Source organism: Carlito syrichta, unplaced genomic scaffold (genome assembly GCF_000164805.1).
Source record: "Carlito syrichta isolate Samal-C Ts95f unplaced genomic scaffold, Tarsius_syrichta-2.0.1 Scaffold96998, whole genome shotgun sequence".
Taxonomy (NCBI): domain Eukaryota; kingdom Metazoa; phylum Chordata; class Mammalia; order Primates; family Tarsiidae; genus Carlito; species Carlito syrichta.
Genome location: NW_007041094.1, coordinates 1 through 27,708, shown reverse-complemented (window position 1 = coordinate 27,708; position 27,708 = coordinate 1). Strand labels below are relative to the sequence as shown.

General features: G+C 44.1%; 2 long non-coding RNA genes across 3 annotated transcripts; both read right to left on the bottom strand.

Annotated features, from left to right (window-relative positions):
* Positions 1 to 504: 504 nt before the first annotated feature.
* Positions 505 to 3,124, bottom strand: LOC110596014. Of its 2 annotated transcripts, none has more exons than XR_002482209.1 (4): positions 2,902 to 3,124; positions 1,429 to 1,709; positions 1,184 to 1,337; positions 505 to 1,065 (listed from the first exon to the last, which is right to left on the bottom strand). It is a non-coding gene; the product is annotated as an uncharacterized LOC110596014 (long non-coding RNA). The 2 variants fall into 2 exon arrangements; XR_002482210.1 differs by having other exon boundaries at positions 2,924 to 3,124.
* Positions 3,125 to 3,454: 330 nt separating this feature from the next.
* Positions 3,455 to 24,575, bottom strand: LOC103265068. The gene is made up of 8 exons (XR_504612.1): positions 23,844 to 24,575; positions 21,226 to 21,944; positions 18,618 to 19,337; positions 16,004 to 16,724; positions 13,386 to 14,102; positions 10,773 to 11,492; positions 9,245 to 9,358; positions 3,455 to 3,678 (listed from the first exon to the last, which is right to left on the bottom strand). It is a non-coding gene; the product is annotated as an uncharacterized LOC103265068 (long non-coding RNA).
* Positions 24,576 to 27,708: the final 3,133 nt, after the last annotated feature.

The window sequence follows — 27,708 nt, the reverse complement described above, 5'->3', positions numbered from 1 at the left end:
CTCCCTAGGTATGCTGCCTCACACAAGCGGTTGTCCACATAATGAGGAAATGAGATACCTGCTCATGTAGAATCCATCCTGTAGGCTGAGACAATCGGTCAACCACATCCTGAGCCAAGTACAGATGGGGTACTATTGATATAGTTTGGACATGCCTCTCTTTGTATCTCCAATGCCAATAAGTTCCGCAGTCTCAAAGGTGGGTTTTCATGGCACAGCTTGGTTATGTGAACTTTTGCTAGCAGTTTGATATGAGTGTGTTCTCACACATTGAGTTTTCTTTTCTTTTTTTTTTTTTTTTTTTGAGTTGGAGTCTCACTCTGTTGCCCAGACTGGAGTGCAGTGGCTGCTCCCGGCCACCGCAGCCTCGACCTGCTGGGCTACGGCGATCCTTCCGCCTCAGCCTTCCGAGTAGCCGGAATTACAGGTGCACGCTACCACGCCCAGCTGATTTTTTGATTTATTGTAGAGATGAGGTCTCGCTGCCCAGGTGGGTCTCAAACCTGCGGGCTCAGGCAATCCACTCACCTCAGCCTCCCAAAGGCACGGGATTACAGGCTGAACCACCGAGAGAGACGGTGGCTTCAAAAAAGTTGGATAGACATTTTTGACTTGAGTGCCCCCTCTCAACAGATTTCCGGTGGATTCTCTTTGCTCTGTGCCACCATTTTGAGCTCCCTAAGCACTCAGAAGATGCCCAGCAGAGGACAGGGCCATTCACATCGTGAGCCACAGGTACCTTTACTATCACTAAATGAACCTGATTCTCTCATGACTGTAGAGTTGGAAAAAACTCTCTTCTCCCTCCATTTGGAAAAGAATTCTAGGTCGCCTCAAACAATATACCAAGAGCATCTCGAGACTCATTTGTTTCTGGATTCACACAGGCCTTGAGAAACAAATTGCATGCATTGGTGAAAGTCCAGCTTGCCTCCATGAGCAAGAACGACTCATTGCTTGATGACCCTCGGTGACTGGTTAATCATTGGTCATGACAACCAATCACTGCCACAAACTCCTCTGTGACGGTGTATGCCATGAAGCAATGCTGAGTAGATGTTTCCACTGAAAGACACAAAATGAGATGGGGTAATCAGCAAGGGGTGCTAAAATGCCCAGGACTCAGGATAAGGATTAAAGTCAAAAGATAATATCGGGAAATTTTATGGAGGGAACTACTCACATGGTCGTACTCCCCAAGATGGCCTCCCGTACTTCAAGTTCTACAGCATCTAACACAATCATACTGACAGGACCATCAGCATCTTTCCCATGTTGGTGTCCACAACTGTCACTTAGGCTGCTCCTCAGCATCATGCGTGAACTTTCCATCACCACTGCTCTTCCAGACAATATAAAATGCTCATCATTGACCCAACACAAGGACCCACCATCCCATATCCCTGGCAAGGACTGTCATATGCTCACCACAAGTCAACCAGGAACAGTATTTTGGAGAATACTTCATTTTCAGAAGATACGTGGCCAGCCACCTGGTTGCAGTCCTTTTTTGCTAGGATAGCAGCTTATTTCCAGGGCACCTTCTGAGATTAAAGGAGTCATAAGGGCATGTCAAAAAGGATACTGATAATTTCACTGGGATGCTGCATCCCACAGACCTTTCCTCCAAACACATCCAGATGAGACAACACATTTCTGTTGGGTCCTCAGCTTTGGGTGATATCTGGCAATCCCCATGGATCAGGAGCCTAAGAACACACAATACACAGGGTTCAGGGTGAGACATTTTTTATGCCTGTGATCTCATATCTCAACTTGCAAATCAGTCTACTGTGTAATCATTGGGTTTCTTGAGCAATATTTGGCATGTTTGACTCTAGCCTTCTGCTTGTTCAGTGAGATTTCATGACCTGAGCATTCAACAGAGTTGATGATTTCACAAGTGGATTTCATATCTACTTCTTAATTTGTGTCCCCTCTGATCATGACTGCCACACAGTCTCCTTTTTGCCATCAACCTTCCAGACTCCCTGAGACCTCAGAAGATGCACAACTAAGGACATTGTCTGCCTCAAGTTGAGTGAAAGAATGGTTTAGTATGGATCCAGGTTTTGTCCTGCTCAGCAAAATTCACTTATCCCTGAGATAAGCAGAGACACTTGGACCTCCTCAGACACCAGGCTGGGAGGAACTGGAGGCTCTCTTTGCTCCAGTATCATAGGGATTTCAAGAGAAAAAGTACTCATATTGGTTCAGAATTCAATTTGGGTCTGTACCTGAGAGTTCTCAAGCCTAAGGGTCCCATATAAACTTATGAATGATCATCAGGACTTCCATTCCCACCCATGCTCTTCCATGGGATGGTGCAGGCCATGGTGTCAGCGTCGGCAGAATATTTCATTGTGAGTCACAAAGAGAAAAGATAATCTAAAGAAGGGCCTTTAACCTGCCCTGTGTTTGTGAAAGGGGTCAAGACATTACAATCGAAGTTGCCAATTTCGTGGTGGGGTACTTCCTCTTGGTTGAGCACCCCTGGATGGTGGCTCTGGCTGAGAGAGTTCCATGGCATCAGTGGTGCCAGGGCCATCATCAGGCTCATGACAGTTTGCACAATTGTCATGTAAGAGAGTCCTAAACATAATTATATTGAGCATGACTTTCAAGAAAACACATCTCTAGAATCAAGGCAAAGGTCTGATCATTGACCCAGCTAGGAAACCTACTTTGCTGCCTCTTTTTGAAATAGGCCTGTAGGTTCAACAAAAGTAACCAAATGTGAGGAGATTCCTGGAGACTCTTTGACTCTCAGAGGACATGATACCAGGCATCTGGCTGACATATTTAATTCAAGAGCCTGACAGCTATTCTCTTCGCCTTGTCTGAAGCCGGGATCTCTGTGAAAAGTATGAGGACAGCCTGTATGAACAAACTGTCTAGTACCTCCGTAGGTATGCTGACTCACATGTGTTGTTTCTCCACATAATGATGAAATGAGATAGCTGCTCATGTGGAATCCATCCTGTAGGCTGTGGCAAAAGGTCCACCAGGTTCTGGACCAAGTCCAGACAGGGTACTTTTGATACAGCTTGGAAATGCCTCTCTTCGTATCTCAGGTGTGAATATATTCAGCAGTCTCAAAGATGGGTTTTAATGTTACAGCTTGGTTATGGGACCTTTAGCCAGCAGTTTGACATGAGTGTGTTATAACATCTTGAGTTTTCAAGAAAGACAGTGGTTTCAAAAAAGTTGGACAGTCATTTTTGAGTTGAGTGCCTCATCTCACCAGGAGTCTGGTGGATTCTCTTTGCTCTGTGCCACCATTCCGAGCTCCCTAAATACTCAGAAGACACCCAGTAAAGAACAGGGCCATTAACATCAGGAGCCACAGATACTATTACTATTATAAAAGGAGCCTGATTATCTCATGTCTATAGAGCACGAAAAATCTCTTCTCCCTCCATTTGGAATAGAATCCTAGGACTCCTCAAACAGCACACCAAGAGTATCTCAAGGCTCATTTGTTTTCTGAGTTCACTCAGGCCTTGAGGGAAAAACTGCATGCATTGATGAAAGTCCAACTTTCCTCCATGAGCAAGAATGCCTCATTGATTGATGAACCTCAATGACTGGTAAATCATTGGTCATGAAAACAGATTGCAGCCACAGACTCCTCTATGATGGTGCATGCCATGCAACCACACTGAGTAGATGTTTCCACTGAAAGACAAAAATTGAGATGGGTAGCTCAGCAAGGGGTGCTAAAATGCTCACGAGTCAGGATGAGGATTAAAGTCTATGGATAACATGGGGAAAATTATGGAGGAGATTATCAAATGGTCGTACTCCCAAGATGGCCTCCCGTACTTCAAGTACTCCAGCAGCAAACACGATCGTACTGCCGGGACCATCATCATCTTCCCCATGTTGGTTTCCACAACTGATACCTAGACTGGGCCTTAGCATCATATATGAACTTTCAGTCATCACCATTTCTCCAGGCAATATAAAATATGATCATTGACCCAACACAAGGATCCACCAATCCCATATCCCTCACAAAGACAGTCATATGTCAACAGGAACAGCATTTTGGAGAATATTTCGTTTTCAGGGGATTTGTGGGCAGTCATCTGGTTGCAGTCCTTTGTTGCTGGGATAGCAGCTTATTTCCAGGACACTTCTGAGAGAAAAGGAGCCATAAGGGAATGTCAAAAAAGATACTGATACTTAAACTGGGATGCTGCATCCCACAGACCTTTCCTCCACACACATCCAGATGAGACAATACATTTCTATTGGACTCTCTGCTTTCAGGTGACATCTGGCAATCCCCATGGATCAGGAGCCAAAGAACACACCATACACAGGGTTCAGGGTGAGATATTTTGAATGCCTGTCCTCTCATATCTCAATTTGCAAAGCAGACTACTGTTGGGGTTCTTGAGCAATATTTGGCATGTTTGACTCTAACCTCCTGCTTGTAATCAGTGAGATTTCACATCTTGAGCGTTCAAAAGAGTTGATGATTTCACAAGTGGATTTCTTATCTACTTCTTAATTTGTGTCTGCTCTCCACATTACTACCACACAGTCTCCTTTTTCCATCACATTTCCACATTCCCTGAGACCTCAGAAGATGCTCAACTAATGCCATAGTCTGGCTCAAGTTGAGTGAAAGAATGATTTAGTATGGATCCTGTTTCTGTCCTGCTCAACAAAATCCTCTTATCCCTGAGACTAGCAGAGATTCTTGGACCTCATCAGACACCAGGTTGAAAGCATCTGAAGGCTCTCTTTCCTCCAGTCTCATAGGGGTTTCAAGAGATAAGGTACTCATTTTGGTTCAGAATTCTATTTGGCTGTGGAACTGAGAGCACCCAAGCCTATAGGGTCCCAAATAAACTTATGAATGATAGTCATGACTCCCAATCCCGGCCATGCTCTTCCCTGGGATGGTGCATACCATGGTCCCAACATGGGCAGAATATTTCATTGTGAGACACAAAGAGAGAAAATGATTTAAGGAAGGGGTTGTTAACTTGCCCCTGTTTGTTAATGGGGTCAACACATTACAAACGAATTTGCCAATTTCATGGTGGAGTGCTTCCTCTGGGTTGAGCACCCCTGAATGGTTGCTCTGGCTGAGAGAGCTCAATGACTACAGTGGTGCCAGGGCCATCATCAGGCTCATGTCAGTTTGCACAATTGTCACGTAAGAGGGTCCTAAGCGTAACTATATTGAGCATAACTTTTAAGGCAACACATCTCTAGAATCAATTCAAAGGTTTGATCATTGTCCCAGTTAGGAATCCTCCTCTGTTGCATCTTTTTGGAAGCATTCCATAGGCTCACCATATGTATTCAAACATGACCAGATTAGTGGAGACTATTTGACTTCTGAATTCACGATGCCAGGCAAATGACTGACATCCTTCATCTGACACACTGACACTTATTCTCTAGGCCTTCTCTGAAGACAGGATCTCTGTGAAAAGGAGAACAGCTTGTGTGAACAAGCTGTCTAGTACCTCCCTAAGTATGTTGCCTCACACAAGCGGTTCCTCCACATAATGATGAAATGAGATATCTGCTCATGTGGAATCCATACAGTAGACTGATACAAAAAATCCACCCAAGTCCTAAGCCAAGTCCAGACAGGGTATTTTTGATACAGCTTGGACATATCTTTTTTCCTATCTCAGGTGCGAATATATTCAGCAGTCTCAAAGATGTGTTTCCGTGGCACTGTTTGGTTATGGAACCTTTTGCCAGCAGTTTGACATGAATGTGTTCTCACATCTTGAGTTTTCAAGAAAGACGATGGTTTCAAAAAAGTTGAGCAGTCATTTTGGACTTGATTGCCACCTCTCACCAGGAGTTTGGTGGATTTTGTATGTTTTGTTCCACCATTCAGAGCTCCCTAAGTACTAAGAAGATGGACAGCAGAGAACAGGGCCATTAACATCGTGAGCCACAGATACCTTTACTATTGTTGAATGAGCCTGATTCTCTCATGTCTACAGAGTAAGACAAAATTCTCTTCTCCCTCCATTTGGAAAAATGTCTTAGGACTCCTCAAACAGCACACCAAGAGCATCTCAAGGTTCATTTGTTTTCTGGATTAATTCAGGCCTTGAGAGACAAACTGCATGAATTGGTGAAAGTCCAGCTTCCCTCCATGAGCAAGAATGCCTCATTGACTGATGACTCTTGGTGCCTGGTAAATCATTGGTCATGATGGCCTATCACAGCCACGGACTCCTCTATGATGGTGCATGCCATGCAGCCCTGCTGAGAAGATGTTTTCATTGAAAGACACAAAATGAGTTGTGGTGTTCAGTAAGTGGTGCTAAAATGCCCGGGACTCAGGATGAGGAATAAAGTCTAAGGATAACATGGGGACATTTTATGGAGGAGACTATTCACATGGTTGTTCTACCCACAATGGCTTCCTGTACTTCAAGTTATCCCAAACCTAACAGGATCATACTGACGAGACCATCATCATCTTTCTCATGTTGGTTTCCACAACTGTCACCTAGGCTGGGCCTCAGCGTCATGTGTGAACTCTCAGTCATCAAGGCTCCTCCAGCAATATAAAATGCTCATCATTGACCCTACAAAAGATTCTGCCATTCCCATATCCCTCACAAGGAATCATATGTTCTCCACAAGTCAACCAGGAACAGTGTTTTGGAGAATATTTCATTTTCAGAAGATTCGTGTCCAGCCACAAGGTTGCAGCCCTTTGTTGCTGAGATAGCAGCTTAATTCTAGGCCACCTTCTGAGAGAAAAGGAGCCATAAGCCCATGTCTAAAAGGATACTGATACTTCCACTGGAATTCTGCATCCCACAGACCTTTCCACCAAACACATTCAGATGAGATGACACATTTCTGTTGGACCATCTACTTTCTGGTGACGTCTGGCAATCCCCATGGATCAGGAGCCAAAGAACACACCCTACACAGGGTACAGGGTGAGATATTTTGGATGCCTGTCCTCACATATATTTATTTACAATGGAGACTATTTTGTAATAATTGGGGTTCTTGAGCAATATTTGGCAGATTTGACGTGAGTCTGCTGCTTGTAATCAGTGAGATTTCACCTCTTGAACCAATATGGGTACCTTAAATTCGAGAGTTGATAATTTCAAAAGTAGATTTCATATCTACTTCTTTAATTGTGTCCCCTCTCCACATTATTGCCACACAGTCTCCTTTTTTGCATCAGATTTCCACATTCCCTGAGACCTCAGGAATGATCAACTAAAGTCATAGTCTGGCTCACATCGAGTGAAAGAATGGTTTAGTATGGATCGAGCTTTGGTCCTGCTCGACAAAATTCTCTTATCCCCGAGACCTGCTGAGACACTTGGACCTCATCAGACACCTGGCTGAGAGCATCTGAAGGCTCTCTTTACTCCAGTCTCATAGGAGTTTCAAGAGAAAAGGTACCCATATTGGTTCAGAATTCAATTTGGCTGTGGAACTGAGAGTTCCCAAGCCTAAAAGGTCTCACAAAAACTTATGAATGTTTGTCATGACTCAGTCATACTCTTCCCTAGGATGGTACATGCCATGGTGCCAGCGTGGGCAGAACATTTCATTGTGAGACATAAAGAGAGAAGATGATCTAAGGAAGGGGTTGTTAACCTGCCACACGTTTGAGAAAGGGGTCAACACATTACAATTGAATTTGCCAATTTCATGGTGGAGTGCTTCCTCTGGGTTGAGCACCCCTGAATGGTTGCTCTGACTTAGAGACCTCCATGACTACAGTGGTGCCAGGGCCATCATCAGGCTCATGTCATTTTCACAATGGTCAGGTAAGAGGGTCCTAAGCGTAACTATATTGTGCATGACTTTTAAGACAACGCATCTCTAGAATTAGGGTAAAGTGTTCATCATTGCCCCAGCTAGAAGTCCTACATTGTCACCTCTTTTTGAAATATGCCCAGAGGCTCACCAAAATTTAACAAAAGTTAGCAGATTAGTGGAGAGTATTTGACTTTCAGAGGGCACGATGTCAATCACTTGGCTGACAAACTTCATCCGAGAGACTGACACTTATTCTCTACAACTTCTCTGAAGATGGGATCTCTGTGAAAAGGAGCATGACAGCTTGTGTGAATAAGCTGTCTAGTACCTACCTAGGTATGATGTCTCACAAAAGTTATTCCTCCACATAATGATGTGATGAGATACATGCTCATGTGGAATCCACCATGTAGACTAAGACAAAAGGTCCACCAGGTCCTGAGCCAAGTCCAGGCAGGGTACTTTTGATATAGCTTGGACATGCCTCTCTTTGAATCTCAGGTGCGAATATATTCAGCAGTCTCAAGTTGGATTTTCATGGCACACCTTGGTTATGGGACCTTTTGCCAGCAGTTGGACATGAGTGTGTTCTCACATCTTGAGTTACCAAGAAAGACGGTGGTTTCAAAAAAGTTAGACTGTCATTTTTGACTTGAGTGTCCACTCTCACCAGGAGTCCGGTGGCTTCTCTTTGCTCTGTGCCACCATTCTGAGCCCCCAAATATACATAAGATGCACCCCAGAGAACAGGACAATTAACATCGTTAGCCACAGATACCTTTACTATTATTAAATGATCCTGATTCTCTCGTGTCTATAGAGAAGGACAAAATGCTCTTCTCCCTCCATTTGGAAAAGAATCCTAGGACTCCACAAACAGCACACCAAAAGCATCTTGAGTCTCATTTGCTTTCTGGGTTCACTAAGGCATGCAAACTGCATGCATTGGTGAAAGTCCAGCTTGCCGCCAAGAGCAAAAATGCCTCATTGATTGATGACACTCTGTGACTGGTAAATCATTGGTTTTGAAACCTGATGGCAGTCACGGACTCTAATATGATGCATGCCATGTAGCCATGCTGAGTAGATGTTTCCACTGAAAAACACAAAGTTAGACGGGTGCTATGCAAGGGGTGCTACAATGCCCTTGACTCAGGATGAGGATTAAAGTCTAAGAATAACATGGAGAAATTTTATGGAGGAGACTATTCACCTGTTCATACTCCCCAAAATGGCTTCCCATAGTTCAAGTTCTCCAAGACCAAACATGATCGAAATGCCTGGACCATCAGCATCTTCCCCATGTTGGTTTCCACAACTGTCACCTAGGCTGGGCCTCAGCGTCATGCATGAGCTTTCAGTCATCACTGCTCCTCCAGGCAATATAAAATGCTCATCATTGACCCAACACAAGGATGCGCCAATCCCATATCCCTCGCAAGGACAGACATATGCTCACCACAAGTCAACCAGGAAGAGCTTTTGGAGAATATTTCACTTTCAGAGAATCCATGAGCAGCCACCTGGTTTCAGCCCTTTTTGCTTGGATAGCAGGTTAATTCCAGGCCACCTTCTGAAAGAAAAGGAGTCATAAGGCGTGTCAAAAAAGATACTGATACTTCCATTGGGATGCTGCATCCCACCAACCTGACCTCCAAACACATCCAGATGAGAAAATACATTTCTGTTAATCCCTCTGCTTTCAGGTGACATCTGGCAATCCCCGTGGATCAGGAGCCAAAGAACACACCATACATGGGGTTCAGGGTGAGACATTTTGGATGCCTGTCCTCTCATAACTCAATTTGCAAAGCGGTCTACTGTGCAATCATTGGGTTTCTTGAGCAATATTTGGCATGTTTGACTCAATCCTGCTGCTTGTAGTCAGTGAGATTTCACCATTGAGCATTCAAGAGAGTTCATGATTTAATAAGTGGATTTCATATCTACTTCTTAATTTTTGTCCACTCTCCACATTACTGCTTCAAATTCTTCTTTTTTGCACCACATTTACACATTCCCTGAGACCTCAGAAGATGCTGAACTAAAGCCATAATCTGGATGAAGTTGAGTGAAAGAATGGTTTAGTCTGGATCCAGCTTCTGTCCTACTCAACAAAATCCTCTTATTCCTGAGACTAGCAGAGACACTTGGACCTCATTAAACACCAGGCTGAGAGCATTTGAAGGCTCTCTTTGCTCCAGTCTCATAGGGGTTTCAAGAGTAAAGGTACTAATACTGGTTCAGTATTCAATTTGGTGGTGGAACTGAGAGTTCCCAAGACTAAAAGGTCCCATAAAAACTTATGAATAATTGTCATGATCCCAATCCCGGCCATGCTCTTCCCTGGGATGGTGCATGCCATGGTGCCAGCATGGGCAGATATTTCACTGTGAGACATAAAGAGAGAAGATGATCTAAGGAAGGGGTTGTTATCTTGTACCGCGTTTGTGAAAGGGGTCAACACATTACAATCGAATTTCCAATTTCATGGTGGAGTGCTTCCTCTGGGTTGAGCATCCCTGGATGGTTGCTTTGACTTAGAGAGTCCCATGACTACAGTGGTGCCAGGGCCATCATCAGGCTCATGTCATTTTCACATTTGTCTTGTAAGTGGGTCCTAAGCGTAATTATATTTTGCATGACATTTAAGACAACACATCTCTAGAATTAGGGCAAAGGTTTCATCATTGCCCCAGCTAGGAATCCTACTTTGCCTCCTCTTTTTGAAATAGGCCATAGGCTCACCAAAATTTAATGAAAGTTAGTAGATTAGTGGAGACTATTTGACTTTCAGAGGACACAATGTCAGGAACCTGGCTGACAAACTTAGTCCCACAGATTGACACTTATTGTCTACACCTTCTCTGAAGATAGGATCTCTGTGAAAAGGAGCACAACAGCTTGTGTGAACAAGGTGTCTAGTACCTACTTAGGTATGCTGTCTCACACAAGCTATTCCTCCACATATTTATGAAATGAGATACCTGCTCATGTGGAATCCATCCTGTAGACTGAGACAAAAGGTCCACCAGGTCCTGAGCCAAGTCCAGACAGGATACTTTTGAAACAGCTAGGACATGCCTCTCTTCGTATCTCAGGTGCGAATATATTCAGCAGTCTCAAAGTTGGATTTCCGTGGCACACCTTGGTTATAGGACCTTTTGCCAGCAGTTTGACATGAGTGTGTTCTCACAACTTGGGTTTCCAAGAAAGACGGTGGTTTCAAAAAAGTTGGACAGTCATTTTTGACTTGAGTGCCCACTCTCATCAGGAGTCCAGTGGCTTCTCTGCTCTGTGCCACCATTCCAAGCTCCCTAAATATTCAGAAGACGCCCCCCCTCAGAGAATAGGGCCATTAACATCGTGAGCCACAGATACCTTTACTATTGTTAAATGAGCGTGATTCTCTCATGTCTATAGAGCAGGACAAAACTCTCTTCTCCTTCCATTTGAAAAAGAATCCTAGGACTCTTCGAAGAGCATACGAAGAACATCTCGAGTCTCATATGTTTTCTGGATTCACTAAGGCCTTTAGAGACAAACTGCATGCATTGGTGAAAGTCCAGCTTGCCTCCATTAGAAGAACATCTCATTGATTGATGACCCTTGGTGACTGGTAAATCACTGGTCTTGACAACCGATGGCAGTCACAGACTCCTCTATGACGGTGCATGCCATGCAACCACGCTGAGTAGATGTTTCCACTGAAAGACACGAAGTGAGATGGGGTGCACAGCAAGGGGTGCTATAATGCCCGTGACTCAGGATGAGAATTAAAATCTAAGAATAACATGGAGAAATTTTATGGAGGAGACTATCCACATGATCATACACCCCAAGATGGCCTCCCATAGTTCAAGTTCTCCAAGACCAAATACGATTGAAATGCCTGGACCATCAGCATCTTCCCCATGTTGGTTTCTACAACTGTCACCCAGGCTGGGCCTCAGCATCATGCGTGAGCTTTCAGTCATCACTGCTCCTCCAGGCAATATAAAATGCTCATCATTGACCCAACACAAGGATGCGCCAATCTCATATCCCTCACAAGGACAGTCATATGCTCAACACAAGTCAACCAGGAGCAGCATTGTATAGAATATTTCATTTTCAGAGAATTCATGACCAGCCACCTGGTTTCAGTCCTTTTTGCTAGGATAGCAGGCTATTTCCAGCCCAACTTCTGAGAGAACAGGAACCATAAGGGCGTGTCAAAATGGATACTGTTGCTTCCACTGGGATGCTGCACCCCACCGACCTTTCCTCCAAACACATTCAAATGAGACAATACATCTCTGTTGCTCCCTCTACTTTCGGGTGACGTCTGGCAATGCCCATGGATTAGGAGTCAAAGAACACACCATACACAGGGTTCAGGGTGAGACATTTTGGATGCCTGTCCTCTCATATCTCAATTTGCAAAGCAGTCTACTGTGTAATCATTGGGTTTCTTGAGAAATATTTGGCGTGTTTGACTCTAGCCTGCTGCTTGTAATCAGAGAGAGTTCACCTCTTGAGCATTCAAGAGAGTTGATGATTTCACAAGTGGATTTCATATCTACTTAATTTTTGTCCCCTCTCCACATTACTGCCACAAAGCCTTCTTTTTTGCATCACATTTCCACATTCCCTGAGACCTCAGAAGATGCTGAACTAAAGCCATAGTCTGGCCCAAGTTGAGTGAAAGAATGGTTTAGTATAGATCCAGCTTCTGTCCTGCTCAACAAAATCCTCTTATTCCTGAGACTAGCAGAGACACTTGGACCTCATCAGACACCAGGCTTTGAGCATCTGAAGGATCTCTTTGCTCCAGTCTCATAGGGATTTCAAGAGAAAAGGTACTGATATAGGTTTAGAATTCAATTTGGCAGTGAAACTGCGAGTAGCCAAACCTATATAGTCCCTCATAAACTTATGAATGATTGCCATGACTCCCAATCCTAGCCATGCTATTCCCTGGTATAGTGCATGCCATGATCCCAGCGTAGAAGAATATTTCATTGTGAGTCATAAAGAGAGAAGATGATCTAAGGAAAGGGTTGTTAACCTGCCCCACATATGTGAAAGGGGTCAACACATTACAGTCGAATTTCCCAATTTCGTGGTGGAGTGCTTCCTCTGGGTTGAGCATCCCTGGATGGTTGTTCTGGCTTAGAGAACTCAATGACTACAGTAGTGCCAGTGCCATCATCAGGCTCAAATCAGTTTGCACAATTGTCACGTAAGAGGGTCCTAAGTGTAATTATATTGATCATGACCTTTAAGACAACACATCTCTAGAATTAAGGCAAAGGTTTGATCTTTGCCCCAGCTAGGAATCCCTCTTTGCCGCCTCTTTTTGAATTAGGCCCATAGGCTCACCAAAATTTAACAAAAGTTAGCAGATTAATGAAGACTATTAGTCATTCAGAGGACACGATATCAGGCACCTGGCTGACAAACTACGTCCCAGAGACTGACACTTATTCTCTACGCCATCTCTGAAGATGGCATCTCTTTGAAAAGAAGGACAGCTTGTGTGAACAAGCTGTCTAGTACCTCCCTCGATATGCTGCCTCACACAAGTGGTTCCTCCACCTAATTATGAAATTAGATACCTGCTCATGTGGAATCCATTCTGTAGGCTGAGACAAAAGGTTCACCAGGCCCTGAACCAATTCCAGGCAGGGTACTTTTGATTCATCTTGGATATGCCTCTCTTCGTATCTCAGCTGTGAATATATGCAGCAGTCTCAAAGTTGGGTTTTCATGGCACAGCTTGGTTATAGACATTTTGCCAGCAGTTTGACATGAGTGTGTTCTCACATCTTGAGATTTCAAGAAAGACGGTGGTTTCAAAAAAGTTGGACAGTCATTTTTGCCTAGAGTGTCCCCTCTCACTAGGAGTCTGGTGGAATCTCTTTGCTCTGTGCCAAAATTCTGAGCTCCCTAAGTACTCAGAAGATGCCAAAGTGAACAGGATCATTAACAACGTGAGCCACAGATACCTTTACTATTATTAAATGAGCCTGATTCTCTCATGTCTATAGAGCAGGACACAACTCTCTTCTCCCTCCATTTGGAAAAGAATCCTAGGCCTCCTCAAAGAGCACAGCAAGAGCATCTCGAATCTCAGTTGTTTTCTGGATTCACTCAGGCCTTGAGAGACAAACTGCATGCATTTGTGAAAGTCCAGCTTGCCTCCATGAGCAAGAATGTCTCATTGATTGATGACCCTCGGTGACTGGTAAATCATTTGTAATGAGAACAGATCGCAGTCACGGACTCCTCTATGACGATACATGCCATGCAGCCATGCTGAGTAGATGTTTCCACTGAAAGACACAAAGTGAGATGGGGTGCTCAGCAAGGGGTGCGAAAATGCCCGCGACTCAGGATGAGGAAAAAAGTCTAAGGATAACATGCAGAAATTTTATGGAGGGGACAATTCAAATAGTCGTACTCCCCAAGATGTCATCGCATTCTTTAAGTTCTCCAACACCAAACACAATTGTACTGCCGGGACCATCATCATCTTTCCCATGTTGGTTTTGACAACTGTCACCCAGCCTGGGCCTCAGTGTCATGCGTGAACTTTCAGTCATCATGACTCCTCCAGGCAATATAAAATGCTCATCATTGACCCAATACAAGGACCTACCATTCCCATATCCCTCGCAAGGACAGTCATATCTTCTCTACAAGTCAACCAGGAACAGCGTTTTGAAGAATATTTCATTTTCAGAGGATTCGTGTCCAGCCACCAGGTTGCAGACCTGTATTGCTGGGATAGCAGCTTATTTCCAGGCCACCTTCTGAGTGAAATGGAGCCATAAGGGCATATCTAAGAGGATACTGATACTTCCACTGGAATGCTGCATCCCACAGACTTTTCTCCAAAAACACATCCAGACGGGACAATACATTTCTGTTGGGCCCGCTGCTTTCGGGTGACGGTTGGCAATCCCCGTGGATCAGGAGCCAAAGAACACACCATGCACAGAGTTTAGGGTGAGACATTTTGGATGCCTGTTCCCTCATATCTCAATTTGCAAAGCGGTCTGCTGTGTAATTATTTGGTTTCTTGAGCAATATTTGGCATGTTTGACTCTAGCCTGCTGCTTGTAGTCAGTGAGATTTCACCTCTTGAGCATTCAAGAGTGTTGATGATTTCACAAGTGGATTTCATATCTACTTCTTGATTTTTGTACCCTCTCCACATTACTACTACATAGTCTTTTTTTGCACCACATTTATACATTCTCTGAGATCTCAGAAGATGCTCAGTTAGAGCCATAGTCTGGATCAAGTTGAGTGAAAGAATGGTTTAGACTGGATCCAGTTTCTGTCCTGCTCAAAAAAATTCCTCTTATCCCTGAAACTAGCACAGACACTTGGACCTCATTAGACACCAGGCAGAGAACATCTGAAGGCTCTCTTTGCTCCACTCTCATAGGGGTTTCAAGAGAAAAGGTACTCATATTGGTTCAGAATTCAATTTGATAGTGGAACTGAGAGTAGCCAATCCTGTAGAGTCCCACATAAACTTATAAATGATCGTCATGACTCCCAATCCCAGCCATGCTCTTCTCTGGTATGGTGCATGCCATGGTGCCAGTGTGGGCAGAATATTTCATTGTGAAACACAAAGAGAGAAGATGATCTAAGGAAGGGGTTGTTAACTTGCCCTGCATTTGTGAAATGGGTCAACACATTACAAACAAATTTGTCAATTTCCTGGTGGAGTGCTTCCTCTGGGTTGAGAGCCCTGGATGGTTTTTCTGGCTTAGAGAGCTCAGTGACTACAGTGGGTGCCAGGGTCATCATCAGGCTCACACCAGTTTGCACAATTGTCACGTTAGAGGGTCCTGAGCATAACTATATTGAGCATAACTTTTAAGACTACAAATCTATAGAATCAAGTCAAATGTTTGATCATTGACCCAGCTAGGAATCCTCCTTTGTTTCCTCTTTTTGACAGCAGCCCAAAGGCTCACCACAAGTAAACAAACGTGACCAGATTAGTGGAGACTATTTGACTTTCAGAGGACACAATGCCAGGCAACTGACTGACATCCTTCTTCCGAGAAACTGACACTTATTCTCTAGGCCTTCTCTGAAGACTGGATCTCTGTGAAAAGGAGGAGGAGAGCTTCTGTGAACAAGCTGTTTAGTACCTCCATAGGTATGCTGTCTCACACAAGTGGTTCTTCTGCATAATGATGAAATGAGTTACCTGCTCATGTGAAATCCATACGGTAGGCTGAGACAAAAAGGTACACCAGGTCCTGAGCCAAGTCCACACAGGGTACTTTTGATACAGCTTCAACAAGCCTCTCTTCGTATTTCAGGTGCGAATATATACAGCAGTCTCAAAGGTGGGTTTTCATGGAACAGCTTGGTTATAGGACCTTTTGCCAGGTGTTTGACATGAGTGTGTTCTCACATCATGAGTTCTCAAGAAAGACGGTGGTTTCAAAAAAGTTGGACAGTCATTTTTGTCTTGAGAGTCCCCTCTCACCACGAGTCTGGTGGATTCTGTATGCTCTGTGCCACCATTCAGAAATCCCTAAGTACTAAGAAGACGAACAGCAGAGAACAGAGCTATTAACGTCGTGAGCCACAGATAGCTTTACTATTATTAAATGAGCCTGATTCTCTCATGTCTACAGAGCAGGGCAAAATTCTCTTCTCCCTCCATTTGGAAAATAATCCTAGGACACCTCAAACAGCATACCAAGAACATCTCGAGGCTCATTTGTTTTCTGGCTTAACTCAGGCCTTGAGAGACAAACTGCATGAATTGGTGGAAGTTCAGCTTCCCTCCATGAGCAAGAATGCATCATTGATTGATGACCCTCAGTGACTGGTAAATAATTGGTCATGATGACCAATCACAGCCACGGACTCCTCTATGATGGTCCACGCCATGCAGCAAAGCTGAGCAGATGTTTTCACTGAAAGACACAAAATGAGATGGGGTGTTCAGTAAGGGGTGCTAAAAGGCCTGGGACTCAGGATGAGGATTAAAGTCTAAGGATAACATGGAGCAATTTTATGGAGGAGACTATTCACATGGCCGTACTCCCAAAGATGGCCCCTGTACTTCAAGTTATCCAGCACCTAACAGGATCATACTGATGGGACCATCATCATCTCCCCCAAGTTGTTTTTCACAACTGTCACCTAGGCTGGGCCTCAGCATCAGTCGTGAACTTTCAGTCATCACTGCTCCTCCAGGCAGTATAAAATGCTCATCACTGACCCAACACAAGGATTTGTCAATCTCATATCCCTCGCAAGGACAGTCATATGTTCACCACAAGTCAACCAAGAACAGTGTTTTGGAGAATATTTCATTTTCAGATCCATGCCCAGCCACCTGGTTGCAGCCCTTTGTTGCTGGGATAGCAGCTTATTTCCAGGCCACCTTCTGAGAGAACAGGAACCATAAGGGCATGTCTAAGAGGATACTGATACTTCCACTGGAATGCTGCATTCCACAGACCTTTTCTCCAAACACATCCAAATGAGATGATACATTCCTGTTGGGCCCTCTGCTTTCGGGTGACATCTGGCAATCCCCATGGATCAGGAGTCAAAGAACACATCCAACACAGGGTACAGGCTGAGACATTTTGGATGACTGTTATTTCATATCTCAATTTGCAGAGAGGACTATTGTATAATAATTGGGGGTTTTCAGCAATATTTGTCAGGTTTGACGCAAGCCTGGTGCTTGTAATCAGTGATTTTCACCTCTTGAGGATTCGAGAGTTGATAATTTCAAAAGTAGATTTCATATCTACTTCTTTAATTGTGTCCCTTCTCCACATTACTGCCACACAGTCTCCTTTTGTTCTTCAGATTTCCACGTTGCCTGTGACCTCAGAAAATGCTCAACTAAAGCCATAGTCTGGCTCAAACTGAGTGAAAGAATGGTTTAGAATGGATCGATTTTCTGTCCTGCTCGGCAAAATCTTCTTATCCCTAAGACCTGCAGAGACACTTGGACCTCATCAGACACCAGACTGAGATCATCTGAAGGCTCTCTTTGCTCCAGTCTCATAAGGGTTTCAAGAGAAAAGGTACCCATATTAGTTAAGAATCCAATTTGGCTGTGGAACTGAGAATTGCCAAGACTAAAAGGTCCCATAGAAACTTATGAAAGATTGTCATGACTTCCAATCCCAGCCATGCTCTTCCCTGGGATGGTGCATGCCATGGTGCCAGCGTGGGCAGAATATTTCACTATGAGACATAAAGAGAGAAAATAATCTAAGGAAGGGGTTTTTAACCTGCCCCGCATTTGTGAAAGGGGTCAACACATTACAATCGGATTTGCCAATTTCATGGTGGAGTGCTTCCTCTGGGTTGAGCACCCCTGGATTGTTGCTCTGACTTAGAGAGTCCCATGACTACAGTGGTGCCAGGGCCATCATCAGGCTCATGTCATTTTCACATTTGTCTTGTAAGTGGGTCGTAAGCATAATTATATTTTGCATGACTTTTAAGACAACACATCTCTAGAATTAGGGCAAAGGTTTCATCATTGCCCCAGCTAGGAATCCCATTTTGCCTCCTCTTTTTGAAATAGGCCCATAGGCTCACCAAAATTTAAAGTGAGTGAGCAGATTAGTGGAGACTATTTAACTTTCAGAGGACACAATGTCAGGAACCTGGCTGGCAAACTTAGTTCCACAGATTGACACTTATTATCTACACCTTCTCTGAAGATGGGATCTCTGTGAAAAGGAGCACAACAGCTTGTGTGAACAAGGTGTCTAGTACCTACTTAGGTATGCTGTCTCACACAAGCTATTCCTCCACATATTTATGAAATGAGATACCTGCTCATGTGGAATCCATCCTGTAGACTGAGACAAAAGGTCCACCAAGTCCTGAGCCAAGTCCAGACAGGATACTTTTGATACAGCTAGGACATGCCTCTCTTCGTATCTCAGGTGCGAATATATTCAGCAGTCTCAAAGTTAGGTTTTCATGGCACACCTTGGTTATGGGACCTTTTGCCAGCAGTTTGACATGAGTGTGTTCTCACAACTTGAGTTTCCAAGAAAGACGGTGGTTTCAAAAAAGTTGGACAGTCATTTTTGACTTGAGTGTCCACCCTCACCAGGAGTCCAGTGGCTTCTCTGCTCTGTGCCACCATTCTGAGCTCCGAAAATATTCAGAAGACGCCCCCCCTCAGAGAACAGGGCCATTAACATCGTGAGCCAGATACCTTTACTATTGTTAAATGAGCGTGATTCTCTCATGTCTATAGAGCAGGACAAAACGCTCTTCTCCCTCCATCTGAAAAAGAATCCTAGGACTCTTCAAAGAGCACACCAAGAGCATCTCGAGTCTCATTTGTTTTCTGGCTTCACTAAGGCCTTGAGAGACAAACTGCATGCATTGGTGAAAAGTCCAGCTTGCCTCCATGAGAAAGAACGTCTCATTGATTGATGACCCTTGGTGACTGGTAAATCACTGGTCTTGACAACCGATGGCAGTCACAGACTCCTCTATAACGGTGCATGCCATGCAACCATGCTGAGTAGATGTTTCCACTGAAAGACACAAAGTTAGACAGGTGCTATGCAAGGGGTGCTACAATGCCCTTGACTCAGGATGAGGATTAAAGTCCAAGAATAACATGGAGAAATTTTATGGAGGAGACTATTCACCTGTTCATACTCCCCAAAAAATGGCTTCCCATAGTTCAAGTTCTCCAAGACCAAACACGATCGAAATGCCTGGACCATCAGTATCTTTCTCATGTTGGTTTCTACACCTGTCACCTAGGCTGGGCCTCAGCATCATGCGTGAGCTTTCAGTCATCACCGCTCCTCCAGGCAATATAAAATGTTCATCATTGACCCAACACAAGGATGCGCCAATCCCATATCCCTCACAAGGACAGTCATGTGCTCAACACAAGTCAACCAGGAGCAGCATTGTGGAGAATATTTCATTTTCAGGGAATTCATGACCAGCCACCTGGTTTCAGTCCTTTTTATAGGATAGCAGGCTATTTCCAGCCCACCTTCTGAGAGAAAATGAACCATAAGGGTGTGTCAAAAAGGATACTCATACTTCCACTGGGATGCTGCACCCCACCGACCTTTCCTCCAAACACATTCAGATGAGACACATTTCTGTTGGGCTCTCTGCTTTCAGGTGACGTCTGGCAATGCCCATGGATTAGGAGCCAAAGAACACACCATACACAGGGTTCAGGGTGAGACATTTTGGATGCCTGTCCTCTCATATCTCAATTTGCAAAGCGGTCTACTGTGTAATCATTGGGTTTCTTGAGAAATATTTGGCGTGTTTGACTCTAGCCTGCTGCTTGTAATCAGAGAGAGTTCACCTCTTGAGCATTCAAGAGTTGATGATTTCACAAGTGGATTTCATATCTACTTAATTTTTGTCCCCTCTCCACATTACTGCCACAAAGCCTTCTTTTTTGCATCACATTTCCACATTCCCTGAGACCTCAGAAGATGCTGAACTAAAGCCATAGTCTGGCCCAAGTTGAGTGAAAGAATGGTTTAGTATAGATCCAGCTTCTGTCCTGCTCAACAAAATCCTCTTATTCCTGAGACTAGCAGAGACACTTGGACCTCATCAGACACCAGGCTCTGAGCATCTGAAGGATCTCTTTGCTCCAGTCTCATAGTGGTTTCAAGAGAAAAGGTACTAATATAGGTTTAGAATTCAATTTGGCGGTGGAACTGCGAGTAGCCAAGCCTATATAGTCCCTCATAAACTTATGAATGATTGTCATGACTCCCAATCCTAGCCATGCTATTCCCTGTTATAGTGCATGCCATGGTCCCAGCGTAGCAGAATATTTCATTGTGAGTCACAAAGAGAGAACATGACCTAAGGAAGGGGCTGTTAACCTGCCCCACATATGTGAAAGGGGTCAACACATTACAATCAAATTTCCCATTTTCGTGGTGGAATGCTTCCTCTGGGTTGAGCACCCCTGGATGGTTGTTCTGGCTTAGAGAGCTCAATGACTATAGCAGTGCCAGTGCCATCATCAGGCTCACATCAGTTTGCCCAATTGTCATGTAAGAGGGTCCTAAGCATAATTATATTAAGCATGACTTTTAAGACAACACATCTCTAGAATTAAGGCAAAGGTTTGATCTTTGACCCAGCTAGGAATCCTCCTTTGCCACCTCTTTTTGAATTAGGCCCATAGGCTCACCAAAATTTAACAAAAGTTAGCAGATTAGTGAAGACTATTTGACATTCAGAGGACACGATGTCAGGCACCTGGCTGACAAACTACATCCGAAAGAATGACACTTATTCTCTATGCCATTTCTGAAGATGGCATCTCTTTGAAAAAAAAGACAGCTTGTGTGAACAAGCTGTCTAGTACCTCCCTCGATAAGGTGCCTCACACAAGTGGTTCCTCTATCTAATTATGAAATTAGATACCTGCTCATGTGGAATCCATTCTGTAGGCTGAGACAAAAGGTTCACCAGGTCCTGAGCCAATTCCAGGCAGGGTACTTTTGATACATCTTGAATATGCCTCTCTTCATATCTCAGCTGTGAATATATACAGCAGTCTCAAAGTTGGGTTTTCATGGCACAGCTTGGTTATGGGACATTTTGCCAGCTGTTTGACATGAGTGTGTTCTCACATCTTGAGATTTCAAGAAAGACGGTGGTTTCAAAAAAGTTGGACAGTCATTTTGCCTAGAGTGTCCCCTCTCACTAGGAGTCCGGTGGAATCTCTTTGCTCTTTGCCAACATTCTGAGCTCCCTAAGTACTCAGAAGATGACCAGAAGCGAACAGGACCATTAACAACGTGAGCCACAGACACCTTTACTATTATTAAATGAGTCTGATTCTCTCATGTCTAAAGAGCAGGACACAACTCTCTTCTCCCTCCAGTTGGAAAAGAGTCCTAGGACTCCTCAAAAAGCACACCAAGAGCATCTCGAGGCTCAATTGTTTTCTAGATTCACTCAAGCCTTGAGACACAAACTTCATGCATTGGTGAAAGTCCAGCTTGCCTCCATGAGCAAGAACGTCTCATTGATAGATGACCCTCATTGACTGATAAATCACTGGTCATGAAAATTGATCACAGTCACGGACTCCTCTCTGATGGTGCATGCCATGAAGCCACGCTAAGTAGATTTTTCCACTGAAAGACACAAAGTGAGATGGGGGCTCAGCAAGGGGTGCAAAAATACCTGCAACTCAGGATGAGGATTAAAGTCTAAGGATAACATGGAGAAATTTAATGGAGGAGATTATCCACATGGTTGTACTCCCTAAAATGGCCTCCCATAGTTCAATTTTCCAGCACCAAACACAAACGTACGGCTGAGACCATCATCATCTTCCCCATGTTGGTTTCCACAACTGTCACGTAGGCTGGCCCTCAGTGTCATCCGTGAACTTTCAGTCATCACCGATCCTCCAGACAATATTAAATGCTCATCATTGACAAAACACAAGGATCTGCCAATCCCATATCCCTCTCAAGGACAGTCATATGCTCACCACAAGTCTACTAGGAACAGTGTTTTGGAGAATATTTCATTTTCAGAGGATTCATGGCCAGCCACCTGTTTGCAGCCCTCTGTTGCTGAGATAGCAGCTAATTTTCAGGCCACCTCTGTGAGAAAAGGGGCCATAAGGGCGTGTCAAAAAGTGTACTCATAATTTCACTGTGATGCTGCATCCCACAGACCTTTCCTCCAAACACATTCAGATGAGACAATACATTTCTGTTGGGTCCTCTGATTTCGGGTGACGTCTGGCAAACCCCATGGATCAAGAACCAAAGAACACACCATACACATGGTTCAGGTTGAGACATTTTGGATGACTGTCCTCTCATATCAAAATTTGCAAAGTGGTCTACTGTGTAATCATTGGGTTTCTTAAGCAATATTTGGCATGTTTGACTCTACCCTGCTGCTGTAATTAGTGAGATTTCACCTCTTGAGCATTCAAGAGAGTTGATGATTTCACAAGTAGACTTTATATTTACTTCTTAATTTGTTGTCCCTCTACACATGACTGCTGCACAGTTTCCTTTTTGCTGTCAACATTCCAGACTCCCTGATACCTCAGAAGATGCTCAATTAATGACATTGTCTGGCTCAAGTTGAGTGAAAGAATGGTTTATTATCCAGCTTGCATCCTACTTGACAAAATACTCTTATCCCTGAGATAAGCAGAGACACTTGGACCTCATGAGACACCAGTCTGAGAGCATCTGAAGGCTCTCTTTGCTCCAGTCTCATAGGGGTTTCAAGAGAAAATGTACTCATATTGATTCGGAATTCAATTTGGCTCCAGAACTCAGAGTTCCCAAGCCTAAGTAGTCCCACATAAACTTTTGTATGATCATCAAGACTCCCAATCCCAGCCATGCTCTTCCCTGGGATGGTGCATGCCATGGTGCCAGCATGGGCAGAATATTTCATTGTGAGACACAAAGACAGATGATGATCTAGGGAAGGGGTTGTTAACCTGCCCCACGTTTGTGAAAGGGATCAAGACATTGCAATCGAATTTGTCAATTGCATGGTGGAGTACTTCCTCTGGGTTGAACACCCCTGGATGGTTTCTCTGGCTTAGAGAGCTGCACGACTAGAGGGGTTCCAGGGTCATCATCAGGCTCACGTCACTTTGCACAAATGTCATGTAAGAGGGTCCTAAGTGCAACTATATTTAGCATGACTTTTAAGACAACACATCTCTAGAATCAAGTCAAAGGTTTGATCATTGACCCAGCTAGGAATCCTCCTTTGTTGCCTCTTTTTGAAGCGGCCCATAGGTTCACCAAATGTAACCAAACGTAGCCAGATTAGTGGAGACTATTTGACTATCAGAAGAGACGATGCCAGGCACCTGACTGACATCCTTCATCTGAGACACTGATATTTATTCTCTAGGGCTCTAGGGCTTCTCTGAAGACAGGATCTCTGTGAAAAGGAGTAGGACAGCTTGTGTGAACAAGCTGTCTAGTACCTCCCTAGGTATGCTGCCTCACACAGTGGTTCCTCCACATAATGATGAAATGAGATACCTGCTCATGTGGAATCCATCCTGTAGACTGAGACAAAAGGTCCACCAGGTCCTGAGCCAAGTCCAGGTAGGGTACTTTTGATACAACTTAGACATGCTTCTCTTCGTATCTCAGGTGCGAATATATTCAGCAGTTTCAAAGGTGGGTTTTCATGGCACAGCTTGGTTATGGGACCTTTTGCCAGCAGTTTGAAATGAGTGGGTTCTCATTTATTGAGTTTTTGAGAAATATGGTGGTTTCAAAAATGCTGGAGAGTCATTTTTGACATGAGTGCCCCCATTCACCAGGAGTTCAGTGGATTCTCTTTGCTCTGTGCCACCATTTCGATCTTCCTAACTTCTCAGAAGACGTCCAGCAAGAACAGGGTCTTTAACATCATGAGACACATATACCTTTACTATTATTAAATGAGCCTGATTCTCTCATGCATATAGAGCAGGACAACACTCTATTCTCCCTCCAATTGGAAAAGAATCCTAGGACTCCTCAAACAACACACCAAGAGCATCTTGAGGCTCATTTGTTTTCTGGATTCACTCGGGCCTTAAGAGACAAACTGCATGCATTGGTGAAAGTCCAGCTTGCCTCCATGAGCAAGAACATCTCACTGATAGATGACCCTCGGTGTCTGGTAAATCATTGGTCATGAAAACCATTCACAGTCACAGACTCCTCTATGACGGTGCATGTCATGCAGCCACACTGAGTAGATGTTTCCACTGAAAGACCCAAAGTAAGATCGGGTGCTCGGCAAGGGGTACTATAATGCCCAGGACTCAGAATGAGGATTAAAGTCTAAGGATAACTTGGGGAAATTTTATGGAGGAGACTATCCACATTGTCGTACTCCCCGAGATGGCTTCCCGTACTTCAAGTTCTTCAGGAACAAGCAAAATGATACTGATGGGACCATCATCATCTTCCCCATGTTGGTTTCCACAACTGTCTCCTAGGCTTGGCCTCAGCATCATGAGTGAACTTGCAGTCATCACCGCTCTTCCAGGCAATATGAAATGATCATTATTGACCAAACACAAGGATCCACCAATTTCATATCTCTCGCCAGGACAGTCATATGCTCACCACAAGTCAACCAGGAACAGCATGGAAGAATATTTCATTTTCAGAGGATTTGTGGCCAGCCACCTGGTTGCAGCCCTTTGTTGTTGGGATAGCAGCTTATTTGCAGGCCACCTTCTGAGAGAAAAGGAGCCATAAGGGCATGTCAAAAAGGATACTAATGCTTCCACTGGAATTCTGCATCCCACAGACCTTCCCTCCAAACACATCCAGATGAAACAATAGATTTCTGTTGGGCCCTCTGCTTTTGGGTGATGTCTGGCAATCCCCGTGGATCAGGAGCCAAAGAACACACCATACACAGGGTTCAGGGTGAGACATTTTTGGATGTCTGTCCTTTCATATCTCAATTTGCAAAGCGGACTACTGTGTAATAATTTGATTCCTTAAGCCATATTAGGCATGTTTGACTCTAGTCTGTTGGTTGTAATCAGTGAGATTTCACATCTTGAGCATTCAAAGAGTTGATGATTTCACAAGTGGATTTCATATCTACTTCTTAGTTTCTGTCCCCTCTGAACATGACTGCCACACAGTCTACTTTTGCATCAGCATTCCACACTCCCTGAGGCCCAGAAGATGCTCAACTAAGGACATAGTCTGGCACGTGTTGAGTGAACGAATGGTTTAGTGTGTATCCAGTATGTGGCCCACTCGACAAAACCCTCTTATCACTGAGATTAGAGGAGACACTTGAACATCATCAAACACCAGACTTGAGAGCATCTGAAGGCTCTCATTGCTCCAGTCTAGTACGGGTTTCAAAAGAAAAAGTACTAATATTGGTTCAGAGTTCAATTTGACTCCAGAACTGAGAGTTTCCAAGCCTAAGGGGGCCCACAGGTACTTATGAATGATGGTCACGACTCCCAATCACAGCCAAGCTCTCCCCAGGATGGTTCATGTCATTTTGCCATTGTGGGCATAATATTTCATTGTTAGACACAAAGAGAGAATTTGTGCTAAGGAAGGGGTTGTTAACCAGCCCCTTTTTTTTGAAGGGGTCAAGTCACTGCAATCAAGTTTGCCAATTTCACGGTAGGGTGCTTCCTCTGGGTTGAACACCCCAGGTTCGTTTCTCTGGCTTAGAGAGCTATGCGACTGGAGCGGTGCCAGGGGCATCATTGGGCTCACATCACTTTGCACAATTGTTACGTAAGAGGGTCCTAAGCATAACCATATTGAGAATGACTTTTAAGACGACACATCTCTAGAATCAAGTCAAAGTTTTTATCATTGACACAGCAAGGAAACCTCTTTTGCTGCCTCTTTTTGAAAGTGGCCCATCGGTTGGCCAAAATTTAACAAACATGAGCAGATTAGTGGGGACTATTTGACTTTCAGAGGACACGATGTCAGGCAGCTGACTGACATCCTTCATCCGAGAGATTGACACTTAATCTCTACGTCTTCTCTGAAGACAGGATATCTGTGAAAAGGAGTAGGACATCTTTGGTGAACAAGCTGTCTAGTACCTCCCTAGGTATGCTGCCTCACACAAGCAGTTACTCCACATAATGATGAAATGAGATACGTGCTCATGTGGAATCCATCCTGTAGGGTGAGCCAAAAGTCCACCAGGTCCTGAGCCAAGTCCACACAGGGTACTTTTGATACAGCTTGGATAGGCCTCTCTTCATATCTCAGTTGCGAATATATTCAGCAGTCTCAAAGATGGGTTTTTGTGACACAGCTTGGTTATGGAACCTTTTGCCCGAAGTTTGACATGAGTGTGTTCTCACATCTTCAGATTTCAAGAAAGACGGTGATATCAAAAAAGTTGGAGGGCGGAGCCCCCCCTCCCGCCCCTAACCCGACACCTGAGCTGTGGCGGTGGCGGTGGCTCCCGCCCTCGGGCAGGGCCGGGCACAGCGCCTCCCGGGTACTCGCGACCAAGCCAGATGTGCACGGATGTCGGTGCTCCTGGGGCTCGGAGGCGCCTGACGCGCACAGCAGGGACCAAGACTGCAAACTGCTGAATAGACAGACTGTAAAACAGAGGGAAAAGTGAACTAAACCAGAAGACCCTCATAAGGAAGAACAGGTCATTGCAGAAGAGAAATAAAAGCAACCCCACCTTCCCTCAAAAACATAATTGAAGAGGGGGTGGGAAAGGGGTAAAGGGAGAAAAATCTACAGAAATGAAGAAAAACCAAAAGAAGAGTATGGGTCTCTCCCAGACGCCTGGGAGAGCAGACACTGAGAAAATTGACTTTGGAATACAAACAATGAAAAGTCCCCAGAATGAAGGGTCTCAAAATGCAAATGCAGATATCAAAACAATAATGGAGAGACTAAAAAGAATTGAGGAGACACAAGAAGAAACTAGGAAGGAGCTGATATCTGAGATAACAGTAATAAAGAATACTGTGAATGAAATAAATAACAAATTGATAAGCATGGAAAGCAGAATTACCCAAGCAGAAGAAAGAATCTCAGAGCTTGAGGACCAAAATATAGAAATAACCCAAACTCTTAAAAACACAGAAAATAAGCTAAAAAAGACAGAACAAAACCTTCAAGAGATGAGTGACTACGTCAAGAGGCCTAACCTAAGAATAATCGGACTCCCTGAGGCATAAAGAGAAACAGAGACCACATTGGAACAAACTTTCCACGAGATCATTCAAGAAAATTTCCCTTATCTAATCAGTGATACAAAAATTCAAACACAAGAGATTCAGAGAACCCCCGCAAGACAACAAATGAGAAGATCAACTCCTAGACACATAATAATTCGCCTAAATAAAGTAGGTACAAAAGAAAAAATCCTAAAGGCAGCGAA